Source organism: Telopea speciosissima, chromosome 1, assembly GCF_018873765.1.
Source record: "Telopea speciosissima isolate NSW1024214 ecotype Mountain lineage chromosome 1, Tspe_v1, whole genome shotgun sequence".
In the NCBI taxonomy this organism is placed as follows: domain Eukaryota; kingdom Viridiplantae; phylum Streptophyta; class Magnoliopsida; order Proteales; family Proteaceae; genus Telopea; species Telopea speciosissima.
The window spans coordinates 16,096,337-16,104,712 of NC_057916.1; the positions used below are offsets into that span (position 1 = coordinate 16,096,337).

An 8,376-nucleotide genomic window follows, 5' to 3' on the forward strand; every position below is an offset into this window, starting at 1 on the left:
ACTTTCCCTTCTTTTGTGATTTGCGTTTTCACTCCAAAGTCCAACCCTAGAAGGCAAGACTCAAGAGCGGCAGCCCCTCCATCTCCGTTCAACTTTTGCTATTGTCAAAGCTTGACGGCAACAAGCGACAGCGGCGGGCGGCGGCGGCGGCGGCAGCGGCAGCGGCCCGATGGCAGCGGCGGCGGCAGCGAGCGGCAGCGGCGGCGGCGGCAGCGGCAGAGGCGGCGGCGGCAGCAGCGACGGCAGCGGCGACGTTTCTCCTTGTTTATTTCTTCTTCCACTGTTGTTCTTCGGAAGAACTTCTTCCACTGTGGTTAGTATCCCTTTCTCTATTTCGTATTGTTTGCTAATCAAACGAAAAATCACAAGTTCCAACTGCATCTCCATGGAAAATAGAAACGGGAAACCTTTTTTATTTTCAGTTTCTCACCACAATCCACTTTCACCTATCCTCTGTTTCACTCTTATCTACAAGGATTAATTAATTTGGTAAACAGTAAGTTTCCCTATTTTTTTCCCTATTCTCATTTGTCTAGGTGCAGGACGCACACTCTTATCTACAAGGATTAATTAATTTTGTTTATTAGGTGGTGAATGCATGTTATATAATGAATATATGCCCGTTTTTTTAAAAGTATTATTGCCGTCTATGCCGTATTATACACGTATTAAACGCGTATCGTATTATTACCGTATGCGTTTTATGAAGCCGAATTTTTAAAAAGTATTATTACCGTCTAGTCCGTTTAATTGCCGTACGTATCCGTTCCCGTTCAATTGCCGTTCCCGAACTTACTAACTAAGGTTGTCACCATTTGGATGGGTCACTTGCCGACAGGGATGTGGGTGCGGGTGCAGTTGCGATGGGGGCAAGGGGAGGGAAATAACAAGATGGCAAGCATCCGATTTGGGTGGGTGAGTAGGTGGGGTGGGAAAGAGTTGAACAAGTAACCTCTCCCTTGGACTTAAATCAGTGTTCTATTACAATTGATATTTACCACCATATGAAGAGGAGTTTCTTGCTCAATGTTAATTGAGATGCTTTTACTCGAGGGAGTCAAATGCTAACCCAAACCAAAATTGACAAATAAAATCCAAATTAATCACAATATTATGTGTTGGTTTGGTTTCTATTTGGGTTTTGTAGGAAAGTTTGTAATAGTTTGGACTCGATATAGAATCGGTAGATTAATTAAAATAATATCATTTTTTTTTATGGATAAGTAAATTATATTAAAATAAATAAATAAATATACAAAAAAATAGGAAATCACCTAGAACCTTTTTAAACTATGTTTAAAGAAAGAAATGGGAAGCCCCTAACTAAAACGATGCAAGTCCTGTATCAATCAAAGTACTAAAAACAAGAAGGTTACAATCGATAGTAGATACAGAAATTAGTATTCCTCTTAATCAATTTATAAAATTCCTTCGAAAAGTCAACCGATCGAAGAATAGTCTCTACATCACCCGAAAATAAATATTAAAAACAACATCATTTTTAATACTTGTTTCGATTTCGATTTCGATTCGTTACAATTGAGTCCAATTATGAACCAAACCAATTCACACATATCCTTCTCTTGAGGTTTGTTTGCCGCTGCTAGAGATTTTGAGGAAAATCTAGCACATATCCTTCTCTTGAGATTTGGATGGTGTTCATTGAAGCTCAGGCCTCGGGTCTTGGGGTGAGGGTTTGTTTAGAAATATCTAAATTGGTGGGGTCGTGAATGAGAATTATCAAAGTGTCAACGATTGTTGTACAATTAATTTCGTCATATCCGAATGTATGCGGGCCCACTGCCCAGCCCAGGGGTGTCTTTGTCTCCTAGTCTACAGTGAACGGCGCAATCTTTTATCATGATCGTCCATTCACCACCCACTTTTTCATTTTTGATAAAATCAATCACCACCTACTTATAAGTTGGTGTCAAATAGTAAATACTGGGACTGTTATGTTAATGTGGGAATTGTTAAGTTTCTTTAATGTGTAAAGCCAATTTCTGGGAAAATTATCGCCCCCAGTACTGGGGGCGGTCCAGTGCGCATCGTTTGGCGTAGCACAATCCATGTGTGCACAGTGGGCTCCACCGTGCACACATGGATCGTGCTGCGCCGCATGATGCGCACAAGACGCCCCCAGTACTGGGGGCAATAAAGATCCCAATTTCTGATGATGTTCAAGCTGGTCTGGGAATTAGTGGGAATTGTCTAGTTTCTTATGTGCAATAAGATTCTTTTTCACCCCAAAAAAAAAAGGCTGGTCTTGGAGGTATTGGGTTCATGTTATTGGTTTGTATCCGGCCGATACGGATTAGTATCGGCTGACATTGATACTAACCGATACTGATTCAATACAGATCATTGACATGTGTATGAATATCTTAGAAACACCTATAGTCCAAACGGTATGGATTGACATCTTTGAAGGCAAAATCATCTGATAATCCGTATCGGCCGACATTGATACTAACCGATACTGATTCAATACAGATCATTGACATGTGTATGAATATCTTAGAAATACCTATAGTCCAAAGGGTATGGATTGACATCTTTGAAGGCAAAATCATCTGATACGCCGATATAGAATGATATTGGTCACGATATTCGTTTCGATACCAAACTAAAAACGATATCTAAAACCATGATTAGGTGATTAGGGTACAACTCTGATGGGGTTGGGCACAAGGTCACCTAACCTAAGGGTGTCAATTTGGGTATGGAACCAAGAACCGTACTAGAATCATCCCGCTAAAACTTGGAACTGACCCGTTTCATTATTAAATGGGATGGTTTTGAGACCGATTATTAAATGGGACAGGATGGCTCTGGGACAGGTTTCTTAACAGGTTTAGAACCGAAAACCCAAAAGGAACCAGGTAGAACTAGAACCGCTAGGACTTGTTTAACATGCCTAGACTACATATTAAGGATTAGTTAATACTTAATATTTATAACTTATATAAGAGTTATATTGTAATTACAAAGAAAATCTAAGCATTATCAAATTATTTTGGACTTAGTTGAGTGTGTATTCTTAAGAATTGATGTTTGACTATTTTATGATAATAAAAAAAAGATGTTTGATTATTTTATGTTTAGAAATATATTCAATTATTTATATGTTTGGAAAATTTGTTTGCATACTTAGGAATTTTGTACATATTTGACTCTTTGAGATTTTTTAGAACTTAAACAATTAAGGAATCCGAACCGAACTGTTCCATTATTCGACAAGATTGGATCCTAGTTTTGAGACCATTTAGTAAACGAGACAGTGTGGGATTCACCTACTTGGGATCGGACTGATAAGGAACTGTCCCAATTACATAGAACCGTCCTGTTTGACACCCTTAACCTAAGCTCAGCCCAAGCTTGCCCTATGCCTAAGATTGGTAAAAGTTAGGGGTGTCAATTTGGCCCAGCCAACCTGAGCCCACCCTGGGCCCGGACAGGGCCAGTGCTGAGCTTCTCAGCCCATATAATTGGCTTGGGCTGAGATTTTCAGGCCTGAGGTAGGGTCAGGCCGAGCCTGGGCTTAGTCTCGGGCAGAGCTTGGGCTTAATCTCGGGTTGAGCCTGGCCCGGCCCAGCCCAACCCAACCCTATGTAATATGTATATAAGTAAATTATAAATATATATTATCTACATTACTCACTCGTCCTCACATACTTTGTTTTTTAATCATCGATATACGTCACTCAACACATTCTTTGTCACTCAATACAAAACTAATGTCATTTTCCTTTTTTAAAGAATTGAAGCCATCTTAAAGAGTCAACCAGGGCCAACCTGGCCTGGCTCAGCCTACCCCAGCCCAAACAAGGTTAATAAGTCCGGGTTGGGTTGGGTTGGGTTAAGCCCGACAGGGTTGGGCTTGGGGTGAGATATCCTAGTCCGGTCTAGGGTTGGGCTGGGCCTAGGCTAAGTTAATAGAGCTTAGGGTTGGGCTAGGGTAATAAAAAAAAAACCCAGCCCATTGACACCCCTTGTATAACTATTCTAACCCTTGCCTAGGCTCGTTTGGACTCAGCCCGGCCTACCCATCCCACGGAGGCCATTCCAAAGCTTATGTTAAATATTCATTACATATAGAAAAAGACCGAGTTTTCCTTCAGCAACAATAAATGAGATTTCATTCGCCACGGGCTGAAGAATGGGTGCGAAAGGATATCACAAGGGTATTTTTGAGATTTACACAAAAACCCTATAGGTTTGTGAATCGTAGGATGGGTTGTTTTTCGTTCACCACTCAATGAAGGAAAACTTTCTCCTAATATAGAAAATGGGAACATGATTTGAACCGATGCACGTGAGACATTAGCCTAAAAGCTTTACAATTGCAGCACTAGAGGGATTTTAAGGAAAGATTAATGGTTTTATAAACATTGGAGATGCTAATCACACCAAATTTTTTTAACCTCACGAATTTAGTGCAATGACTATGTCATTATTTTTACACATTGTAGAAAGGATCTAAAACAAATCCTTCCATATGCTACATCCATTATTATGCTCTCTATTAGTGTTTGTTTAGAGTTAAATAAGTTTTTGAGACAATTTTGGTGGAAGGGTAATATTGGAAGGGAATATTTTAGGTAAAATGGGATCAGCTCTGTCAAAGCAAAAAAGTTGGGGGTTATGAGATTTAGGGACTTTTTTGTGGAATGGAAATATTTCCCCAATACTCTTTTATTGATGTCCCTCAAAAACAAATTGGGTCCTAGGCTTGGAAGAGTTTATTGAAAGGGAGTATCATTTTAATAGGGGTCTAGATGAATAGCCAAAATTCGTTTCTGCATCCATGTCTGTATCCATTTAGCACTATTCGAAAGTTAAATGGATGCGGACACAGATAGGCTATAGCTATCCGAAAAGCTATATTTACATGTAAACGGATAAAATATCCGATCCGTATCCGTTTAGCACTATCTGAATCCGTCTAATAGCTAATCGGATGCAGATGTAGATATAGCACTATCTGAGCCGAATCCGATCTGTTTACAACCCTACATTTTATTAAAAGGATTTAGGTGAAGACTTGGTGATGATACTCCTATATCAATTTAATTAGGGTAAAGGTTCTTTACCCAAAAAAAAAAGAAGGGTAAAGGTTGGGCATGCGGACATTATGCCCAGCCTGAGTCTCCCACCCCTATGGAAAAAAACCCCTTGCCTTCCCCTTCTCACCCCCTCCGTTGGGCGCAAAGCCAACAGTGTGTCCAACCCTCTCCCAACAATTTATAATGACTATTGTCTTCCAACCTTTCAAAGGGGAAACTCTCAACCCTCAAACTAATCCTTGCATTCAAAGTGTTTCTGATCTTAATCTTTACTTTTAATCAATGGAATGCGTCTCTCATCAAAGATCTCTTTTGGAATTCAGAATCACATGCCATTTTTCAACTCCCTCACTGCACTTCTGTGAAGATGGATAATTAGCTATGGGACCTTCTAAGAATGGTAAGTTTTCAGTAAGATTAACATATTATGCCACTCTGAATTCTACAAAGCTCTAGAGTTTAGTTTAATTCTTAAGATCAAATTATTTTATGAAGGTGTATAATTCTTTGGTTGTCAAGCAGGTTCTATTTGTTAGAAAGTTGCCTTCCACTCCAGTTTGTTCTTTGTGCAATTCTGCAGAGGGTACTATTGTTCGTGCTTTATTTTGTAGTCCTTTTGCGGTCTTCTAATGGGGGATACAGTAGAACATTCTGTTGGGTTGCAAAAAAATCCAATTGATTCTTCAATCTATATAGAAATGTATTTGTATACAGGCATCCCTATATATGTACAAGTACGTATTTGAATTCCTATAGGTGCTTTGGTGTTGTACATGAAATTCAAATTAACAAAGACCCCAGCCACGACCTAGGCCAACCCCCACATATGAGAGGAGAGATATTTCTCTCTAAGGAACCCTATGTCCCTTAAAGACACATGAATTATTTATATATAAACTCACATTCTTGTAACTAACTAATGTGCGATCAAACATCCTTAGGTTCTTTTACAACAAAATAAGTGCAACTCCAAAACAAGGGAAACGAAAATTTGAATTTTGATGAAAAGTGGAGTCGATATTTGACATTCATTTTGAATTTTATAGATCCAACAGGAGGAGATCAACTAGGAGAAGAAAAATAATACAAAAGAGAGAGAGAGAGAGAGAGAGAGAGAGAGAGAGAGAGAGAGAGAGAGCTTTGAGACACTAATTACTAAAGACTTGAATGACAACGAATTTAATGAGAGGGACTTTGTTCGATGGCTCAAATTTATATAGATCAATCGAAAACTTCGACGCAAGCCGCTCATTATTTTTCTATTTCTCTCAATCGATCTCTTGGTTCATGGTTGCTTGAGTTGACCACATGGTCCTTTTTATTCACTTCCATAGCCACTTATATCGAAGGGAGCTGTGAGAGAGGAGGAGGGTAGAGAGGGATACAGATCTTCTCCAACTACTAAGGCGTTAAACTTATCTCAATCATTATCCAACAGTTGGGAGAACTTAGATACACATCCCAACACCGGCAACACTTGGAATAATTTAAATATATATATATATATATATATATATATATATAATTTTTTTTTTTTGGAGACAAGAGGGGTATCCGACTTTAGGCCGACTAAATCTCCCCTGGGCTCGTACATGACCCCGCACCACCCACGAACCGGAAGCTTCTAGGCCCTAGTGAGCCTCAGGCGAGTGGTCCCAAGAAATTATGTAGCAGCGAAGGTTGATAATTTAAAATAGGGTAAAGTACACGTACCCCCTATAATGCACCCAATATTCCTCGTACCCCCCAAGCTTCTGATAAGTCCACGTACCACCCCTCAATATTCCACGAACCAGCCCCTGCTTTATCCCCCTAATGCCATTTAAGTCCACACCAGGTATTAAATGTTAAAAAATGACCAAACTACCCTTTCTTCTATCTTTTCTAAAATTTGAAAAAACTTAATTGCCTTGACCTATTTTCTAAAATTTGAAAACACCAAAATGCCGTCATCTTCTCCAAATCACTGTCTTTTTTTACATACCCACCACCACCACCGCTACCGCCACCACCCACCATTAACACCATCACCATCCCACGGTGAAGCCCCACTTCGCAAATCATTCGCATCGGCAATTTTATTCGAAAACGGAAAATGGGCGGAAAGGTTTATCTTCTTTTACTCAAGTTTTTAATCTTTTCTCACTCCCAAGAACTCCATTATAGACCCACCTTCCCTCTTTTCCTCTTTATAAACAAACTCCTCCACACCCATTTGGTACACTTGAGAAGAGTCAGATATCAAAGCAGGACAAAACTCTCCCTATCTCTAACTCTGCAAGTCTCAGCACATAATTACAATGGGGGAGAACCCGAGCCCTCTCCTTGCTCTGTTCTGTGTTACTGCCTTCTTTGCCTACATTTCAGGTACGCTTCTCTAACCTCTCTAAACACATTAACACAAACACATACATTTTATCTGCAAATGTTGCTAATGGAAGTGTTTGTTTGCTCTGTTTTAATATGCAGTGGAGGTCTCAGCAACCACAATAGCTCTCTACAACAAATGTACACACCCAGTATGACCAGGAATCCAACCCGGTGCAGGGAAACCCATTCTTGCAAGAGGTGGATTTAAGCTAAATCCCAAGCAAGCCTACTCCCTCCGAGTCCCTGCAGGTTGGTCGGGCCGCATTTGGGGTCGCCATGAATGTTCCTTCGACGCCTCCGCCAGAGGTAGCTGTGCCACCGGTGACTGTGGTGGTTCTCTCTACTGCAATGGCCTAGGAGGAGTACCCCCTGCAACCCTTGCAGAGATAACACTTGGAGAAGAGGATTTCTATGATGTAAGCCTTGTTGATGGCTACAACCTTGCCGTCTCCATCATCCCATTTAGAGGGAAAAGGGAAATGTAGCCGTGCGGGTTGTATTAGTGACCTTAACGCAATGTGCCCAGCTGGGTTGCTGGTGAAATCTCATGACAACAAGGTTGTGGCTTGCAAAACCCTTGGGGAACTCCCGCCTAGAGCCACAAAAGCTCTCCGACCGATGTATCCTCTCACCACTATAAGAAGTCCGAGGTGAAGAAAGTGAAATATCCCTATCACCGCAATCCCGATAACGGTCGAAGCTCTTCCTCCTTTCAAAACCATCAGAATCATGATCAAAACGCTTTCTCAACGATCTGGAAACCTCACGATCATCTTCTATTGATCGATCGTAACCAGACGACGAAGATAAACCTTTCTGCCGATTTTCAGCTTTCGAATAAAATTGTCGATGCGAACGATCTGCGAAGTAGGGCTTCACGGTGGGATGGTGATGGTGTTAATGGTGGGTGGTGGTGGTGGTGGTGGTGGGTATGTAAAAG

At 40.7% G+C, this 8,376-nt stretch overlaps 1 pseudogene; it reads left to right on the forward strand.

The window, feature by feature from the left end:
* Positions 1-7,351: 7,351 nt before the first annotated feature.
* On the forward strand, positions 7,352-8,107 carry LOC122645502 (annotated as a pseudogene).
* Positions 8,108-8,376: the final 269 nt, after the last annotated feature.